The sequence below is a fragment of the Callorhinus ursinus genome, unplaced genomic scaffold (genome assembly GCF_003265705.2).
Source record: "Callorhinus ursinus isolate GAN/ISIS: 27379988/994484 unplaced genomic scaffold, GSC_fseal_2.0 scaffold42, whole genome shotgun sequence".
Taxonomy (NCBI): Eukaryota; Metazoa; Chordata; class Mammalia; order Carnivora; family Otariidae; genus Callorhinus; species Callorhinus ursinus.
The window spans coordinates 3,018,262-3,039,534 of NW_027397104.1; the positions used below are offsets into that span (position 1 = coordinate 3,018,262).

A 21,273-nucleotide genomic window follows, 5' to 3' on the forward strand; every position below is an offset into this window, starting at 1 on the left:
TAGATTTTGGAATTATCAGACTGGGAATTTAAAAATAACTGATTAATATTCTAAGGATTTTAACAAAGTAGACAGCATGCAAAAACAGCCAGCCAACGTAAGCAGAGAGATGGAAATCCTAAGAAAGAACCAAAGAGAAATGCTAGAGATTAAAAAACACTGTAACAAAAACGAAGAATGCCTTTGATGAGCTTATTAGGACTGGACACAGCTGAGGAAAGAATCTCTGAGCTAGAGGTTATATCAAAAGAATTCATGAAAACTGAAAAGGAAAGAGAACAAAGGCTGAAAAAACCAGAATATCCAAGGACTGTGGGACAACTACAAAAAGGTGTAACATACATGTAACAGGAATTTGAGAAGGAACAAAAGACATGCACCATAAAGAAAATGAAAAAACCCACAGAATGAGAAAAAAATGTTCAAATTATTCTTCTGGTAAGGGATACATATCCAGAATATGTAAAGAATGTTCATAATTAGAGGCGTCTGGATGGCACAGTCAGTTAAACATCCAACTCTTAATTCAGCTCAGGTCATGATCTCAGGCTCGTGGGATTGAGCAGGGCTCCGCACTCAATGTGGAGTCAGCTTGGGACTCTCTCTCCCTCTGCTCCTCCCTACCCTGCTAGCTCACGCTCTTTATCTTTAAAAATCATTAAAAAAAAAAAAAGAATGTTTATAACTAAACAATAAAGAGGAATACAGGTATCCCTTGCTTTTCAAAAGTTCACATCACACCACTTTGCTTTTTACAGAAGAACATTAGTACCTATTTTCACTAACAGAAAAAAAAATCTAAAGAGGATTTTCATTTCTGTGGGAAAAAACACAAAAAGTGAAAATAGAATTCAGTGTTTGTTTTGCAAGCTGTTATAGAAGTAGTGTGCACCCTGAGCAACAAATGTAGCACTGCCAAGGTCCTTCAGCATCTCACCACCATAGCTTTGAACTGTGTCTGTGAGCATCTGTGCTTTATCTGGATTTATTTGTGTATCTGTTGGTAAGATATGCCCAAAGGTATCAGAAAAGCCTAAGAGAAGTTATGTTTGGGTCTAGGAACACTCAAATTTTTTTCCATATAAATTAATAGTAAGTGCTTCTCTTCACTTTATACCATTTTGGCTTATAAAAGTTTTCTTTTTTTTTTTAAGATTTTATTTATTTACAGAGTACAGAGTACAAGAAGGGGGAGCAGCAGAGGGAGAGGGAGAAGCAGACTCCCTGCTGAGCAGGGAAGCCTGACGTGGGGCTCGATCCCAGGACCCTGAGAACGTGACCTGAGTTGAAGGCAGACATTTAACTGACTGAGCCACCCAGGCACCCCTTATAAAAGTTTTCATAGGAACACTCTACTTTCAAAGAGTAGGGGGAACCTATAACTCAACTGAAAAATGGACAAAGTATGTGAATAAACATTTCTCCAAAAAAGATAAACAAATGGCCAATAAGCACAAGAAGAGATGCTCAACATCATTAGCCACAGGGAAATGAGTATCAAAAACATAATGATACCACTTCAAATCTACTAGGATGGATGTAAAGACACAGCAAAAACAGTTCTAAGAGGGAAGTTTATAGCAATACAGGCCTATCTCAAGAAACAAGAAAAATCTCAAATAAACAATCTAACCATCCACCTAAAGGAACTAGAAATAGAAGAATAAACAAAGCCCAAGGTTAGTAAAAGGGAGGAAATAATAAAGACCAGACCACAAAAAAGTAAAATACAGACTAAAAAACAATAGAAAAGATCAATGAAATAAGAGCTTATTCTTTGAAAAGATAAAACTGATAAACCTCTAGCCAGGGGCACCTGGGTGGCTCAGTCGTTACGCGTCTGCCTTCAGCTCAGGTCATGATCCCAGGATCCTGGGATTGAGCCCTGCATCAGGCTCTCTGCTCAGCAGGAAGCCTGCTTCTCTCTCTCCCGCTCCCCGTGCTTGTGTTCCCTCTCTCTCTCTGACAAATAAATAAATAAATAGTCTTAAAAAAAAAAAAACCTCTAGCGAGAATCATCAAAAAAAAAGAGAGGGGCGCCTGGGTGGCTCAGATGGTTAAGCGTCTGCCTTCGGCTCAGGTCATGATCCCAGAGTCCTGGGATCGAGCCCCACATCGGGCTCCTGGCTCAGCGAGGAGCCTGCGTCTCCCTCTGCCTCTCTCCCTGCTCATGCTTTCTCTCTCTCTCTATCTCTGTGTCTCAAATGAATAAATAAAATCTAAAAAAAAAAAAAAAAAATGAGAGAGAGAGAAAAGGGGCGCCTAGGTGGCTCAGGTCGTTAAGCATCTGCCTTCGGCTCAGGTCATGATCCCAGGGTCCTGGGATTGAGCCCCACATCGGGCTCCCTGCTTGGCAGGAAGTCTGCTTCTCCCTCTCCCACTCCCCCTGCTTGTGTTCCTTCTCTGTGTTTGTGTGTGTGTGTGTCTCTCTCTCAAATAAATAGTCTTTTAAAAAATAAAATTCAGCATCCATTTAAGATAAAAACTCTCAACAAAGTGAGTACAGAGGGAACACACCACAACGTAATAAAGGCCTTATGTACCAAAGCCACAGATAACATCACAGTTAATGGTAAAAAGCTGGAAACTTTTCCTCTAGGATCAGGAACAAGAAAAGAATGCCCACTCTTGACACTTTTATTCAACATAGTATTGGAGGTCGTATCCACATCAATCAGACAAGAAAAGAGAGGAAAGGAAAAGGAAAAGGAAGAGAAAGAGACACGCCTGGGTGGATCCTAGGGTCCTGGGATCAAGTTCTGCATCAGGCTCCTTGCTCAGAGGGGGGCCTGCTTCTTGCTCTGCCTGCCGATACCCCTGCTTGTTCTCTCTCTGACAAATAAATAAAATCTTAAAAAAAAAAAAAAAGAGAGAGAGAGGAGAAAGGGAGAAAAGGGGGTAGGGGAGGACAAAGGGAGGAAGGGGCAGGCATCCAAATTGGAAAAGAATAAGTAAAATTGTCATTATTTGCAGATAACATGATACCATAAAAAACCCTAAAGACTTCACCAAAAAACTATTAGAATTAATGAATTCCGTAATGTTGCAGTATAAAATTAATACATACAAATCAATTACATTTCTATATGCTAATGAACTATCAGAAAAGAAACCAAGAATATGGAAAACCATTCTATGCTCATGGATTAGAAGAACAAATATTGTTAAAATGTCGACACTACCTAGAGCAATCTATACACTCAATGTAATCCCTATCAAAATACCATCACCTTTTTTCACAGAGCTGGAACAAATAATCCTAAAATTTGTATGGAACGAGAAAAGACCCTGAATGGCCAAAGGAATGCTGAAAAAGAAAACCAAAGTGGGTCGCATCACAATCAAAGACTTCAAGCTCTATTACAAAGCTGTCATCATAAAGACAGTATGGTAGTGGCACAAAAACAGACATACAGATCAATGGAACAGAATAGAGAACCCAGAAATTGACCCTCAACTCTATGGTCAACTAATCTTCAACAAAGCAGGGACGAATATCCAATGGAAAAAAGACAGTTTGTTCAACAAATGGTGTTGGGACAACTGGACAGCCACATACAGAAGATGAAACTGGACCATTTCCTTACACCATACACAAAAATAGACTCAAAATGGATGAAAGACCTAAATGTGAGACAGGAATCCATCAAAATCCTTGAGGAGAACACAGGCAGCAACCTCTTCAACCTTGGCTGCAGCAACTTCTTGCTAGACAGGTCTCCAAAGGGAAGGGAAACAAAGGCAAAAATGAACTACTGAGATTTCAGCAAAATAAAAAGCTTTTGCACAGCAAAGGAAACAGTCGACAAAACCAAAAGTCAACTGACAGAATGGGAGAAGATACTGGCAAGTGACATATCTGATAAAGGGTTAGCATCCAAAATCTATCAAGAACTTATCAAACTCAACCCCCAAAGAATAATCCAGTCAAGAAATGGGCAGAAGAAATGAACACATATTTCTGCAAAGAAGACATCCAAATGGCCAACAGACACATGAAAAAGTGCTCAATATAACTTCGCATCAGGGAAATACAAATCAAAGCCACAATGAGATATCATCTCACCAAGGCAGAATGGCTAAAATTAACAAGTCAGGAAATGACAGATGTTGGTGAGGATGCGGAGAAAGGGGAAACCTCTTACACTGTTAGTGAGAACGAAAGCTGGTGCAGCCACTCTGGAAAACAGTATGGAGGTTCCTCAAAAGGTTGAAAATAGAGCTACCCTATAACCCAGCAATTACACTATTTGGTATTTACCCCAAAGATACATGTAGTGATCAGAAGGGGCACGTGCACCCCAATGTTTACAGCAGCAATGTCCACAACAGCCAAACTATGGAAAGAGCCCAGATGTCCATTAACACATGAATGGATAAGGAAGATGTGGTATACACACACACACACACACACACACACACACACACACACACACACACTGGAATACTACTCAGCCATCAAAAAAAAATGAAATCTTGCCATTTGCAGCGACATGGATGGAATTAGGGGGTGTTAAGCTAAGCGAAATAACCAAATCAGAGAAAGACAATTACCATACAATCTTGTTGATATGTGGAATTTAGGAAACAAAACAGAGGAAAAAAATAAAAGAACAGGGGGACAAATCATAAGAGACTCTTAACCATAGGGAACAAACCGAGGGTTGCTGGAGGGGAGATGGGTGGGGGGATGGGGTAACTGGGTGATGGACATTAAGGAGGGCAAGTGATGTAATGAGCACTGGGTATTATATAAGACTGATGAATAACTGACCTCTATCTCTGAAACCAATAATACATTATATATTAATTGAATTTAAATAAAAATTAAAAAAAGGAAACAAAAAAAATCCTATTTACAATTGTATCAAAAAGAATAAAATACCTAGGAATAAATTTAACCAAGGAGGTGAAAGACCTGTATTCTGAAAACTATAACAAAAACACTGATGAAAGAAACTAGAGAGGACACAAATAAATGGAAATACATACTGTGCTTATGGAAGAATACAGTTAAAATGTCCATACTCCCAAAACAATCTAGATTCAACCCAATCCTTATCAAAGTACCAATGGCACTTTTGACAGAATTAGAACAAATAATCTGAAAATTTCTATGAAATCACAAAAGATCCTGAATAGCCCAAGCCATCTTGAGAAAGAAGAACAAAGCTGGAAGCACCTTATACTCCCTAATTTCAAACTACACTAAAAGCTATAATAACCAAAATAGTATGGTCTAACACAAAGGCAGCCACACAGATCAGTGGAATAGAACAGTCAAGAAATAAACTCACACTTATACGGTTAATTAATCTTCGACAAAGAAGACAAGAATATACAATGGGGAAGTCTCTTCAATAAATGGTTCTGGCAAAACTGGACACCTACATGCAAAAGAATGAAATTACCACTTTTTTATGCCATATACAAAAAAACTCAAAGAAAATAAAGAGTTAAATGTTTTTAAGACTGGAAACCTAAAACTCCTAGAAGTTCTAGAAAACATAGGCTGTAAACTCTTAGACATCTGTCTGAGCAATATTTTGGGAGGGGAGGATCTAGCTCCTCATGCAAGGGAAACAAAAGCAAAAATAAGCAAATGGGGCTACACCAAACTAAAAAGATTTTACCTAGTGAAAGAAACAAAACAAATAGGCAACCTACCAAATGGGAGAAGATATTTGCAAGTGGTATAACTAATAAGAGGGTAATATCCAAAATAAAGAACTCACACAACTCATTATCAAAAAAACAAACAATCCAATTAAAAATGGGCAGAGGACCTGAATAGACATTTCTCCAAAGACATACAGATGGCCAATAGACACATGAAAAGAGTCAACATCACTAATCATCAGGGAAATGCAAACCAAGACCACAAAGAGATTATAACCTCATACCTGTCAGAATGGCCAACATCAAAAAGAAAAATAACAAGTGTTGGTAAGGATGTGGAGAAGAGGGAACTCTTGATGGAATGCAAAATGGTGCAGCCACTATGGAAAACAGTATGAAAGTCCCTCAAAAAACTAAAAATAGAACTACTATATGATCAAGCAATTCCACTTCTGGGTATTCATCTGAAGAAAATGAAAACACTAGTTCAAAAAGGTATATGCACACCTATGTTCACTGCAACATTATTTACAAAAGCCAAGATACGGAAGCAACGTTTAGTGTCCATAGATAGATGAGTGGATAAAAAAGATGTGGTGTATATATACAATGAAGTATTACTCAACTATAAAAAAAGGAATGAAATCTTGCCATTTGCAACAATACGGGCGATACCACCTAATAGGTATTATGCTAAGTGAAATAAGTCAGGCAGAGAAAGGCAAACACTGAATTATTTCACTTTATGTGGAATCTAAAAAATAAAACAGAGACAGAAACATTCATAAATATAGAGATCAATCTGGTGGTTGTCAGAGGGGAGGGAGGCAGCAGACAACATAGAGGAAAGGGATTAAAAGGAACAAACCTCCAGTTTAAAAAAAAAAAAAAGACATGGGGGTGCAATGTACAACATAGGGAATATAGTTAATAATACTGTAACACTTTTGTATAGTAAGAGATGGTAGCTGGATTTACTACGGTGATCACTTTGTAATGTATATAAATGTTTAATCCCTATGTTGTACACCCGAAACTAATATAATATTGTAATGTCAACTACACCGCAATAAAAAAAAAAAGATGAATGGTCTCAATTCAATGGTGTAAACTTCTGCTTAACAAAAATTAGGAAACTAAGAAATTAAACCAAAAGCCAGCAGAAAAAAAACTGAATTAAGATAAAAGTGGAACTCAATGGAACTGAAAAATGTGAAAACAAGCAGAGAGACATTAATAGAAGCTAGATCTGACAGGTCAAGAAAACTGATTAAATCTTTAGCCAAACAGATAAAAAAGGGAATGTACACGGGGGCGCCTGGGTGACTCAGTCGTTAGGCATCTGACCCGTTTGGCTCGGGTCATGATCCCAGGGTCCTGGAATCGAGCCCCACATTGGGCTCCCTGTTCAGCCAGGAACCTGCTTCTCCCTCTCCCACCCCCCCGCTTGTGTTCCCTCTCCAGCTGTCTCTCTGTCAACTAAATAAAATCTTAAAAAAATAAAAATTAAAAAATTTAAAAAAAATGTATAAATACCAGTATTAAGACCAGAACAGGTGACAGCACTACTAATCCTACCAATATTAAAAGAATGATGAGGAAATATTATATATAACTTTATGCTCACAAAATTCAACAAAGTCTATGAAATAGACAATTCAAAAGGCACAAAGCACCAAAGCTACTTAAGATGACATATATAACCTGAATGTCCTGTATCTATTAAGAAATTGAATTTTGGGGCACCTAACTGGCTCAGTTGGTATAGTATGTGACTCTTGATCTCAGGGTTGTGGGTTTAAGCCCCACACTGGGTGTAGACAGAAAGAAGTCTCCTGAGCCAGACAGCATTAATGGAAAATTCTATCAAATATTTAAGGAAGCAATAACACTAATTTTGAATAAACTCTTGCAGGAAATGCAATAAGGGGAAATAATTTCCAATTCATCTTATGAGGCCAGCAATACCCTGATATAGAAACCAGACAAACACATTCTAAGAAATTAAACTACAAACCAATATCCTTTATGAACAAAGATTAAAAAAACCCTCAAAGTATTTATGAATGGAATCTAGCAATATATTAAAAAGAATAATAAATTGTGACCAAGTGTGTTTTATCACAGAAATTCAAGACTACTTCAACATTTTAAAACCGTAATTCATTTTACACTGTGTAAAATATTGTAATTCAACAGATTAAACAAGAAAAAACACAGGATCTGTATTGAATGGAGCCCTGAGTGTTATATGCAAACAATGAATCATGGAACACTACATCAAAAACTAATGATGTAATGTATGGTGACTAACATAACAGACTTAAAAAAGAAAAAAGAAAAACACAGGATCATCTCAACAGGTGCAGAGAAAGCATACAAAAAAGTAAACATCCAATTCATAATTAATAAAAAAAACTGTCAGCAACATAGGAATATGAAGTTATTTCTTTAAATGGATAAAGGTTATCTACAAAACCCTACAACTAACATCACACCTAACGGTGAAAGACTGAATGTGCCCTCCTCTGAGATGGGAAGTAAGGCAAGGAGGTCCACTCCTATCACTCCTATTTAACACTGTACTGAGGTCTTAGCCCATGCAATAAAGAAAGAAAAGAAATAAAAGGCACAGAGATTAGAAATGAAGAACTAAAACCATCTCTATTCACAGATCACAACTGTCTATGAAGAAAATCCCAAAGAATTTATAAAAAGAGCTCCTAGAGCAAAAATATGAGTTTAGGAAGGTTGCAGGATACAGTGTCAAAATACAAAAATAACTATTTCTATGTACTTGCAATGAACAATTGAAATTAAAAATAAAGTAACACAGCACTTTGAAACACAACAAAAAAATACCTCAAATAATATATACGAAAGCTTTACAAATTATAAATACCACAAAAACAAGTTCTTATAAAAGTTTCCTATAAATGCCTTAACTGAACTTGGCCAGAAATTTTTAGCATACAAATACAAGAAAGATAAGACAAGGTGCCTAGGTAACCCATTTTCCTGCAGCTCTATCTACATAACTAGAATCCTGGAAAACTTAGTATTTGCTTTTAAATCTAGTAGGCCAACCTGAAGTACTTAAAAATAGAGCCAAACTTTCCCAAAATGCTGTAAGTGGGGTTCAAAAATTTCAAGTGCTACAGTACTATGAGTTATTAAAAGACCAAGGAGCTAAGCACCTGGGTGGCTCAGTTGGTTAGGCGTCTGCCTTCGGCTTGGGTCATGATCTCCAGGTCCTGGGATCGAGTCCCATACAGGGCTCCCTGCTCAGAAGGGAGTCCGCTTCTCTGTCTCCCTTTGCCCTTCCCCTTGCTCATGCTCTCACTCTAATAAATAAGTAAAATCTTTAAAAGAAAAAAGACCAAGGAGCTAACTCCCAATCACATTTTGCCCAAATTTGTATTACTGAATGGTTTTTCATTATGTAACAGGATAAGTTATGTCACCTCTGCTCAATGCTATTGAAAGACTGAACTTAAGCTTAAACTTAAAATCAGCAATTAAATGAGAATTAAAATTCTTATACCAAAAGCACTGAAGTAGCAAAAATAAGTATAGAAATCTAGACGCCTCTCCCTGGCCCATTTTGTATTATATGCTTTTTAAATTTTTCTATTTGTTTTGATCCTAGAGCTCAGCATTCATGAATGAGCAAAATGGGGCTAAATAAAACCCTATCTGATTAGCTCTGAAATCTTAAGGAAGTAAAGTAGTAAACTAGTAACACAGGCATGCATTCCTGGTACTGAGAAGAATAGATACAGATGTTCACAACTGCTTCCTTTACAGAAAGGTCTCTCTGCAGACAAGCTTAAGTTACGGTGCAGAGGGCAGCTGGATCACTCTAAGTTCAGTTTCTATTCTCTGCCTTAAACATTTTTTTTTAATTATCTTTTTTTTTAAAAGATTTTATTTATTTGTTTGAGAGAGAATGGTAGAGAGCATGAGAGGGAAGAGGATCAGAGGGAGAAGCAGACTCCCTGCTGAGCAGGGAGCCGATGCGGGACTCGATCCCGGGACTCCAGGATCATGACCTGAGCCGAAGGCAGTCGCTTAACCAACTGAGCCACCCAGGCGCCCTGCCTTAAACATTTTCTGTGCCTGAAGATTCCTAAGATCCAAGGTCAGGAAAATTCTGGAATATTGACTGGGACTCAAAAAGATAGTATTTAGGATACTCTCAAACTACAACAAGGAAGTCATTAAATAAATCATGTGCTGGTTTCCAAATGACCAAGAAGCAGTAGGAGAACAAAAAAATATATATAAACCATCTTGGACTGTCCCCAACCAAAAGTAATAAAATCCCAAATCACTTCTTAAAACTTAAATTGTAAATAAGCCTATTTTCCCATTTTTCATTCAAAATCTTATTAAGCATTTTCAGTCTGGATACTGAGGACCTATAGATGAAAATAATCTCACACACATCCCACCTCAAAATCCAACTAAGAATCATAGTAGAACACTTAATATGTTCTTATGTAAAGAAAAGTGATTTAGTCTGTTGGGCAAGAACAGGAAAGACTTCATTTGTTCAACATTTTCTGAGCGCTACTATGTACCGGTACTGTGGTTAGGTGTTGCCTGAATAGTTCCCTGGTAGATAAAAGAAGAGGAAACAGCGTGAAGGTACAAGGTGCAAAGAGTGGTAGTTAAGGATATAGGATGGTCAGGTATGGCTAGTGGAATGCTTGCTGGTAACTACAAGATAAAACAAGACTGGATGAAGATAGGTTGAAACCTTGTTCAGGTGATAGTAGGAAGTTACAGAGTATTTAATTTAAAATAACAGCAAGATGTATATTTTAGAAAAATGACTCCAAAAAGCACTGAAAAGGTGGGCTGGACAGAGTAAGTTAAGAGACATTTCCTATCTTTCCATTTAATCAATCTCATCTCCAAAATCTGTACGTACTTTAGAAAGCTTTACTAATTGTTAGTTATATAATCTTTATCTGGATAAGACTGTGAAAATTCCATAATAAGCAGGGAATTCTACAATAAGTTGAAAATGTAACCTCCTCTATCACTTTCTTTTTTTTTTCTTTTTAAGATTTTACTTATTTGCCAGAGAGACGGCGAGAGAGGGAACACAAGCAGGGGGAGTGGGAGAGGGAGAAGGCTTCCCGCAGAGCAGGGAGCTCAATGCCGGGCTTGATTCCAGGATCTGGGGATCATGACCTAAACCGAAGGCAGATGCTTAACGAGTGAGCCACCCAAGTGCCCCTCCTCTATCACTTTCTATGGGGGAAATTAGATTGTCCTTTCTAGAAACAGAAATAATCAATAAAATTTAATATTGTCTGTGTAGCCAAATGTTTTGGTCTCCCAGTATGTCTTCCTAGACTACTAAATATATTAGAAGATGCAGGGGTAACTAGGTATAGCTGCATGAAAAAATTTTTAAAGATTTTATTTATTTGAGAGAGTGAGCAAGAGAGAGCACTAAGGAGGAGGGGAGGGGCAGAGGGAGAGGGAGCAGCAGAATCCCTGCTGAGGGAGGAGCCCAACAAGGGGCTCAATCCCAGGACCTAGAGATTATGACCTGAGCTGAAGGCAGACACTTAACCAAATGAGCCACCCAGGCATCCCTAGTTGCATGAAAATTTATAAAGAACGTATGATATGCAACAATATGAAAAGCAGCATGGAAGGGGAGCCTGGGTGGCTCAGTCAGTTCAGCATCTGACTCTTGGTTTCAGCTCATGTCTTGATCTCGGGGTCAGAGTTCAGGGCCCTTGTTGAGCTCCACACTGGATGTGGAGCCTACTTTAAAAAAAAAAAAAAAAAAAGCAGCATGTAAGAGAAATGGTTAAGGATATCCACTCAAGACGCTAGACTGCCTGGGTTTGACTCCCAACTCTGTCACTCACGAGCTATTATCTCAAGCAAGATACTTAACCTGTGTCTGTTTCCTCATCAGCAAAATAAAGTTTTAGTACTTATTAAACAGCTTGGTTTGAGGATTAAATGAGTTTATGGTTGTAAAATGCATTAGGACAGTGGCTAAAACATAAAAATATGTAAGAGTTTTGTTGACTGGATATTATGGGATTACTAACTTTTTCAACTGCAATAATAGTATGATTACTTTTTAAAAGGGAGCCTTTACACTTTAGAAATACATGCTGAAATATTCAAAAAAAGAAATGATATGATGTCTGAAATCAATTACAAAATAATGGGCAGGAGTGGGTAAGGTAAGATTATAAAGTAAGATTTGCTATGAGTTAATTATGGAAGCTGAGTGATGGGTATACAGGAGTTTATTATACTCCCTATTTCTTTCTACCTTCATATTATGGAAAATTTTCAAACCTACAAAAAACTTTAAAAAAGGGGATGACTAATAATACTTTTTTAAAAAAGCATTAGGGTTCTTTGCATAACCAGTATAATCATACCATTATAATAGCAACAGATGCCACTATTAACCAAATGAACATGGTGGAACTTTGCAAGGTGATCATAAAATTCATATAAAAGAGAAAATGTATGAAAATAACACTGTTTTTGACAAAAAACAGTAATGGGGGGCCCTACCCTAGCAGACAGAAAAAGCAACCTATAAAGCTGCAATAATTAAAAGAGGAAATGAATCAGGTCAATGATATAGAGTGGAGTTATTAAGCAAATAATAAAGGCAACATTTCAAATTAGGAAAAGGATTCAACACAGTAAAGTTGGGGAAAATGACTCTCCCTTTGAAGGGATGACGATGCTTACAGACACTGGAATTGAAAATCAGACTTCACTTTCAAGGAGAAAAAGATCAAACCTTATCTTTTTTTTATTTTTATTTTAATTTATTTTTGAGAGAGAGAGAATGACAGAGAGAGAGAGAATGAGAGGGGTGAGGGTCAGAGGGAGAAGCAGACTCCCCGCTGAGCAGGGAGCCCAATGCGGGACTCGATCCCGGGACTCCAGGACCATGACCTGAGCCGAAGGCAGTCGCTTAACCAACTGAGCCACCCAGGCGCCCCTGATGTGTTTTAAAGAATTTATTTATTTGAGAGAGAGAGTGCACGCGCGCACACACACACAAGCAGGGGGAGCAGCAGAGGGAAAGGAAGAAGTAGACGCTCCCACCCCCCAACTGAGCAGGAAGCCCAATGCAGGGCTCAATCCCAGGACCCTGGGATCATGATCTGAGCCAAAGGCAGACACTTAACCAACTGAGCCAACCCAGGTGCCCCCAAACCTTATCTTTAAGAACAATCAACAACATTGGTAAAGATCTGGACAATCCTTGATCTCCCCAAGAATAAAAAGGAATTCATATACTAGTAGCAAAAGACTGATTATTCTGTAGCCATAATAAAATAGCCACCAGAAACAGTTTTAAATTGCTTAATCAATACCTGACAGTTCTAAGGGTATGGAACAAGAACGAATTTTAAACCCACGTAAAAACAACTTGTCTTGGTGACTATATATTTGCAAGCCAACCTATCAGTGACAGGCCCTTGCTTCTGAAAGCCTGCCAACAGGAACACACTTCAAACACACTTCTGAATACCAAACAATCATTAAATGTCTTACCCAACTAATCTTGCTTCCACTGCTGATGCCAACCTACCATGGCTGCAAAAAATAAACTAATCTCTAAACTTTACACTTCTCAAAACCACATAAATATCAGTAGTCTGCTCTACTTGGACAGACTGTGATTGACCAGTAAAGCTCTAAAGCAAGCAATAAACTCAGATTTGTGTTTTCTAGTTCAAATACTAAAGACTGGTCTACTCCTCTGACACACTGTTCTATAGCTATTACAAAAGATGTAATAGACCAATATACACCAACAGAGAAAAGATACCCAGGATATGTTAAGTAAAAAACGTAAATGGCAGTATAAAGGTTGATGTTACTTAAAAATAGTATGTATCATGGGGCGCTTGGGTGGCTCAGCTGGTTAAATGTCCAACTCTTGGTTTCGACTCAGGTCATGCATCATGGTCATGAGATTCTGCCCCACATTGGGCTCTGTGCTCAGTGGGCAGTCTGCTTGAGATTATCTCTCCCTCTCTCTCTAAAATAAACAAATCTTTAAAAAGTAAATATCATATATAACATGTAAAAAATGTCTGTACCTGAGAATTCTTTTTATGTTTTCACATATATATTCCATGTATATAATAAATAGAAAAAAAGACTTTAAAGATGTATTTCTCACTACTGACAATAGTTATCTCTGGGGACTAGAATAGTGGTAGAAGTGAAGGAGGGAATGAAGTGGGTCAATGGGTCATTAAAAGAACTAGCCCAGGGGCACCTGGGTGGCTCAGTCAGTTAAGCAACTGCCTTCGGCTCAGGTCATGATCCCAGGGTCCTGGGATCAAGTCCCACATCGAGGTCCCTGCTCAGCAGGGAGTCTGCTTCTCCCTCTGCCCCTCACCCTGCTCTCATGCTCTCTCTCTAATAAATTAAAAAAAAAAAAAAAAAAGGAACTAGCCTAACTTCTAGATGACTGATACATGAACATGTATTTATAAATTAAAAAGAAAGATTTTTATTCATGACTTTTCTATACATTTCTATATATCTGCTTTGCAATGAAAATTGACATGTGATGGGCGCCTGGGTGGCTCAGCTGGTTAAATGTCTGACTCTTCCTTTCGGCTCAGGTCATGATCCCAGTGGGATCAAGCCCTGCACAGGGATCCATGCTCAGCTCGGAGCCTGCTTCAGATTCTCTCCCTCTCCCTCCCCTTCTGCCCCTCCCCTTGCTCTCTCACGCACACGTACGTTCTCTATCTAAAATAAATAAAATCTTAAAAGAAAAAGAAAACTGACATTTGGAATGATAAACTCAAAGGCCTGAAGTATACAAATAAATATAAAAAAATGCTTAACAAGAAGACAAACACAGTGGGTCATCTTAATCTTCAATTAATAATTTTTACCTATTAAGTTTTTATTCTAATAGAAAAGTACAGTATATTTTTCTTTCCAAAATGTGTAAATATGAAGTGAATGAGCTACAGCTAAATATATATAAATTTATATTTCATACATATATATATATATATATATATATATATATATATATATACAACTTTGGAAATCTGATATCCTTAGAGGGTCTTGTGGGTCACACGTGGAATGTGACACATTCAAACATCTTTATTTTGGAAATTATGCATTGCATATACAAGCAGCTAGTTCCTTCTGCAGAAATATTTCCTAGTTATCAATAAGCTTTTGCTCAGTCAAACTATCTGTATCTTTTTAAACTGTAAAAATGGAATAGTTCCTCACACCTAGCACTCACAGGTAGTTGCCCAGTCCTAAATTACCCAGAAGACATTCCACTACTGTTGTGCTAAGGGATGAAAACAAAATAAAATAACTAAGTTAATGAGATCATGACCTGAGCTGAAGGCAGACACCCAACCAACTGAGCCACCCAGGTGCCCCTTATCCATTTACTTCTGAAACTGTTAAGAAAGTGTACTACAGTATAACCTTTAACCAAGTTCATATACACACAGTCTAGTTTTAAATATCTGAAGTTTACCCTTTACAATTTATTCATGAATTATAGCTTTAAATTCGACTGGTAGGGCGCCTGGGTGGCTCAGTCATTAAGCGTCTGCCTTTAGCTCAGGTCATGATCCCAGGGTCCTGGGATCGAGTCCCGCATCGGGCTCCCTCCTCGGCAGGAAGCCTGCTCTCCCTCTCCCCCTCCCCCTGCTTGTGTTCCTGCTCTCATTATCTCTGTCTCTGTCAAATAAATAAAATCTTTAAAAAAATAAAAATAAAATAAATTCAACTGGTATATGGCTATGTCAAGAAATATAAGAAATAGGGGTGCCTGGGTGGCTCAGTCGTTAAGCATCTGCCTTTGGTTCAGGTCAGGATCCCAGGGTCCTGGGATCGAGCCCCGCGTCGGGCTCCCTGCTCCGCAGGAAGCCTGCTTCTCCCTCTCCCGCTCCCCCTGCTTCTGTTCCCTCTCTCGCTGTGTCTCTCTCTGTCAAATAAATAAATAAAATTTAAAAAAAAGAAAAATATAAGAAATAAATCTGAAAGGTCACACCCAAAAATATACATTTTTGTTATTTTTGTTACAGAAGTAATTTAAACTCTGAGAGACTCTTTTTCAGGCAACTTCATTTATCTTTCTTGACCAACCTATAAACTCAGAAGGGCAAGTACCTCTGAAATAGTTTCTGTACCATTACTACTATATGCCTTCTCTAAAATGCTCAGGCCAGGGGCGCCTGGGTGGCTCAGCTGGTTAAGCGACTGCCTTCGGCTCAGGTCATGATCTCAGGGTCCTGGGATCAAGCCCCGCACTGGGCTCCCTGCTCGGCGGGAAGCCTGGTTCTCCCTTTCCCACTCCCCCTGCTTGTGTTCCCTCTCTCGCTGTCTCTCTCTGTGTCAAATAAGTAAATAAAATCTTAAATAAATAAATAAATAAAAATAAAAATAAATAAAATGCTCAGGCCATTCTTAACTGTACCCTCAATGATACCAATGAACTCATCAGACATCTGTTTTTAGTTATTCAGATCCCTGAAGATTTATGTTAATATTTTCATTTACTCAATCATTCAACATATTACTGAACACCAATCACACTGCCGGTACCAAATATGGGAGGTAGGAAACAAAGATATTATAACACTATCCCTACCTCTGAATGGCTATGGTCTAACTGGAAAGACAGACATGCAAGGAAAGGATTACAAATTAAGGGCCTTAAATAAGATACCTAGTAGGTACTGAAAGAGCACTGTGAAAGAAATGCTTAACTCGGCCTGATGATTAGGGGAAGATTTACAGAAGGGTGATACCTGAGGTAAATTGAGGCCAAAGTGGAAAGGGACCTTAAAGGCAGAGGGAAAAGAATGTAGAAAGGCTTACACATGAAAACAAAGGCAGACACAGCAGGAATGAACACAAGAAGACTTACTTTAAGACATTTAGCAAGCATAATCAATGAGACCTAGTGACTGATTTGATTTGGAGACTGAAAGGGAAAAACCATGGATGACTCTCAAATTTCTGGACTGAGGAAATAGGTGAACAATGATAAATGGCAGTGGCAATTAAATAATACTTACAAAGGCTTACTAAGTGGCAGGCACTGGACTAAATGCTTTATATGCATCATTTCATTTCATCATTCAGTTGTGAAATTAAAAGGTAAGTATCTATAAGCCACAAATACAGACGACCTATTAAATGAGGTACAGATTATTTTCTAGTCCATATCTGTGACTACCAAGAAGCATTTACCCACATTTAACATTTTGTCTTCCTGAACCGTTTTATTTCTTGGGCTTCTGTAATTCCACTGTCTGCTCATGCTCTAAGCTTTTCTGTCTATTCTTTCTCATACTCCTCAGGTCCTCTCAAGATCTTTTTAACTTAAGCGACCACCTTCGGCTCAGGTCATGATCCTGGAGTTCCGGGATCGAGTCCCACATTGGGCTCCCTGCTCAGCGGGGAGTCTGTTTCTCCCTCTGACCCTCTTCCCTCTCGTGCTGTCTCTCATTCTCTCTCTCTCAAATAAATAAAAAATCTTTAAAAAAAAAAAAAAGATCTTTTTAACTTAATGTGCTCTCATTACAACCTTCCCTAGCCCTCTATCCTCCCCTCCAAAATGTGAAACATAACAAAAACCAACAATTTCTGGGCAAAGAAAAAGAGGCCTGAAGATGCATAACCAAAAATTCAAAAAAAATTAATATATGTAAATAAAGTATACATTGTCTTAACACAGAATTTTGATAATCCCCAATGTGCAAATGTTAAAGTAATTTGTTATATCACTAATTATTTTCATATGAAATTTCAGCCATGACAAAAGCAATATGAATAGTGAAATATATTCCAATTATTCCTGCTACCTTGTTATTAACATACCATTAAACAGGCTAAGAAAAAGGTTCCCAGTCCTAAACACAACTACACTTGTAATAGCTCAGCTAACAGCAAATGAAGAGTGTTTACTGTTGCATTTGGATTAGTGCCTGGAGTTAATGTGAAATGAGGACACTCCCACTGCTGAGTTTTCTGCTATGTCATCAGCTCACATCTGCTATAGGATATGTTTCCAACATAACAGCAAAAGCAATCAAAACATGTTTTCTTATTAATTTGTTGAAAGTTTCAAAAGTCTGCAAACAACCAAGATAAACTTTTAAACTATTCATTAACAGTATGTGAAAAATAGAGTAGCTATACCTAATGATGCTATAATAGGTGCCACATACTTTAAAGTATGAATTTTTATTGATTAAAAATCCCAATCTAAAAAGTTCAAGTTAGAATTGTTATAATACTTAATGTAATTATCCTAAAATTAAGATGAAATATAGATAAAAAACAGGAAATCCCTGAAGCTCTTACTGAACTCTGAAAAGTAAACTTCAGATATTTCAGAAGTACCTTCCAATATTAATACTGAAAGCCCCCCTTTTTTTTGTTTTTTAAGATTTTATTTGCCAGAAAGAGACACAGCGAGAGAGGGAACACAAGCAGGGGGAGTGGGAGAGGGAGAAGCAGGCTTCCCGTGGAGCAGGGAGCCCGATGTAGGTAGGGTTCCCTCCCAGGGATCATGATCTGAGCCAAAGGCTTAGCGACTGAGCCACACAGGCGCCCCAGCCCTCTGTATTTTACTAAGAGTAAGACAATGTTTCTTTTTGCCAGGAAAGTAAAGCCTTTTATTCCCAAAATAAATGCTACAGAAACCCATGGCACCATCAGCTGGGTTAATGTTAAATGTAATAGCAGAAAAGACATTTGGACTTTTGGTTAAAATTGTGTGTCAACATGTATATTTACTGCTGCTTCCTCACAAACTACTAAGTTTATAAACTATTTTTTTAAAAAGTCATAAACCCAGGGCACCTGGGTGGCTCAGTCGGTTAAGTGGCTGCCTTCGGCTTGGGTCATGGTCCCAGGGTCCTGGGATAGAGTCCCGCATCAGGCTCCCTGCTGAGCCGGGAGCCTGCTTCTCCCTCTTCCTCTGCCTCTCCCCCTGCTTGTGAACTCTCTCACTCTCTTTCTCTGTCAAATAAATAAATAAAATCTTTAAAAAAAATAAAAATAAAAAGTCATAAACCCAGAAGGACGAATGGGAGACACAAAACAACAAAATTTTGGAAGCTGGAAACCAGAAGGATAAGTGGTAACTAACTTGGAAGACTAGAGAAAATTTAAACCCAGGCTTATGGTCAGAAAGCCCAAGGAGTAGGCCTACTTTCTCCACTGAATCATGGAAAAACTCAGAAATTTGAGGCACCAAGTGCAACTGGTGCTGCAAATAGGAAGACCAGTCAAAACTCTGTATAAAGAATTGTCAGATCCCCAGAACTTCTCCCCCATGCTGATCAGTGACTAGCCTACACCACATTAACAGAAGGCTGGAGGTTTATTCTCTGCCATGGTTGAACTGAGTAGAACAGTGTGGAGAAACCAAACTGAAACCTGGGAAAATCTCACTACTGAATGGTAAGATCCTGGACTTTCTTTTTTCACCTGACTCTAATAAGGCTGGCAACCAGGCTTATGAATGCAAGACAAAAGAAAGCCTTCTTCTCTGAGGTAGAGAACCACCACTCATTGAAAAAAAAAAAGAATTATATCGCAGTAAAGCGGTTTAAAAAACAAAACAAAACTGTAAAGATACAACAAATGGGAAGGGGTGCCTGGGTGGCTTGGTCGTTTAAGTGTCTGCCTTTGGCTCAGGTCATGGTCAGGGTCGAGCCCCACATCGGGCTCCCTGCTTGGCAGGAACCCTCTCCCACTCCCCAGCTTGTGTTCCCTCTCTCAGTGTCTCTGTCAAATAAATAAATAAAATATTAAAAAAAAATACAACAAATGGGGACTCCCCAAATTAGGCCAGCCTGATCACCATACCGTAACATTTAACAGGTCACTAATTTTGCCCTTGAGCACCAAGCAAAATTTTCAATCTGCCTTTACTTCACTCTTAAATATGAGTGGACAGCCTGGTGATGGGTATTAAAGAGGAGCACTGGGTGTTATACGCAGACAATGAATCATGGAAAACTACATCAAAAACTAATGATGTAATATACAGTGATTAACATAATAAAATTTAAAAAAATATATGAGTGGACAGGATCAGAAGACATTTAAGGTAAGCCTAGAGGCAAAAACAAAAAGGAGGAAAAACCCTCAAAAACAACTTGAAGCAAAAGAAAACCTCAAAAAATATTAAAATTCTTAGAATGTTAAGATATGGCATCCATAAAATGAGAACAGGAGGCCAAAAAGGGGGGAAGGGACAGTCAAAAAACAACAAAAAAGAAAGGGTTTTGAAAAATTCAAACTATGATAGCAAATATATGAGATATATATAAGAACTGAAGATACCTCTCAGGAAATAGAGAAAAACAAAGATGAAAATAAGGAGAAAAAAAGAAAAATGAGAAGACCAGTTCAGGAAGGTCAACATTCATATAATCAGAGTTTTAAAAAGACAAAACAACAAAGACAAAACAGGGGAGAAAATAAAGAAAAATTTCTACAACTGAAGGACACAAGTAGAGTTAATCTACAAATGCACAACACAATGGAATGAAAAAAGGTCACACCAAACTTTAGTATCATGTGAAATTTGAGAATATTGGGGACAAAAGGAAGATCCTATAAGATTCCGCAGAGTGCTTACACAATGTTATGTGTCAATTATATTTTAATAAAGCTGGGAGGAAGGAAAAAAAAAAAAGACTCCACGGGGGGAAAATCAGACTTCTCAACAGCAACAGTGGAAGCAAGAAGAAGACAATGCCCTCAAAATTCTGAAGAAAAACTATTTTAAACCATTAATTCTGGGGCGTCTGGCTGGCTCAGCCATTAAGCGTCTGCCTTCGGCTCAGGTCATGGTCCCAGGGTCCTGGGATCGAGCCCTCCATCGGGCTCCCTGCTCAGCGGGAAGCCTGCTTCTCCCTTCCCACTCCCCCTGCTTGTGTTCCTGCTCTTATTGTGTCTCTGTCAAAGAAATAAATAAAATCTTTAAAAAAAAACCAAAAAACCTCTAATTCTAAACTCAGCAAAACTATCACTCAATTACAAAGATCAAGTAAAAGTATTTGACATATGAGAGGTCTCAGTATTACCTACCAATGGTCTCCTCTCTCAGAAGCTACTGAACAGATGCTTCATCAAAAACAAATCCTAATTATGTACAAGACCCCAAAGAATCTATGAACTACTACAGTAATTTAGCAAGATTGCTAATAAAAACTATACAAAAAACAATCGTGTATCTGTATTCTACAACAAATATTTAGAAAATTTAAAAAAATTTAAATACCATTTACAGTAGCATTAAGAAAAATACCTGCAGCAGCAGTACAATAACTAGGACATGGAAAAAACCTAAGTGCCCATCAATGGATGAATGGATAAAGAAAATGTGGAATATATACAAAAAAACATAATCAACCTTTAAAAAAGGAAATCCTGTCATTTGTGAAAACATGGATGGACCTCGAGGGCGCACTGTACTAAGTGAAACAAGTCAGGAAGAGAAAGACAAATACTACATGATCTCACTTAAATAGGGAATCCCCCCAAAAAACAAAACAAAACAAAACCCATATAGAAAACAGATTGGTAGTTGGCAATCTACCAAGAAACAGGGGTGTGATG

At 38.1% G+C, this 21,273-nt stretch overlaps 1 protein-coding gene across 2 annotated transcripts in view; it reads right to left on the minus strand.

Annotated features, from left to right (window-relative positions):
* UBE2R2 (ubiquitin conjugating enzyme E2 R2) overlaps positions 1-21,273 on the minus strand; it is a 113,604-nt gene that overhangs the window by 38,109 nt on the left and 54,222 nt on the right. The gene's annotated exons all lie outside the window — the stretch shown is intronic.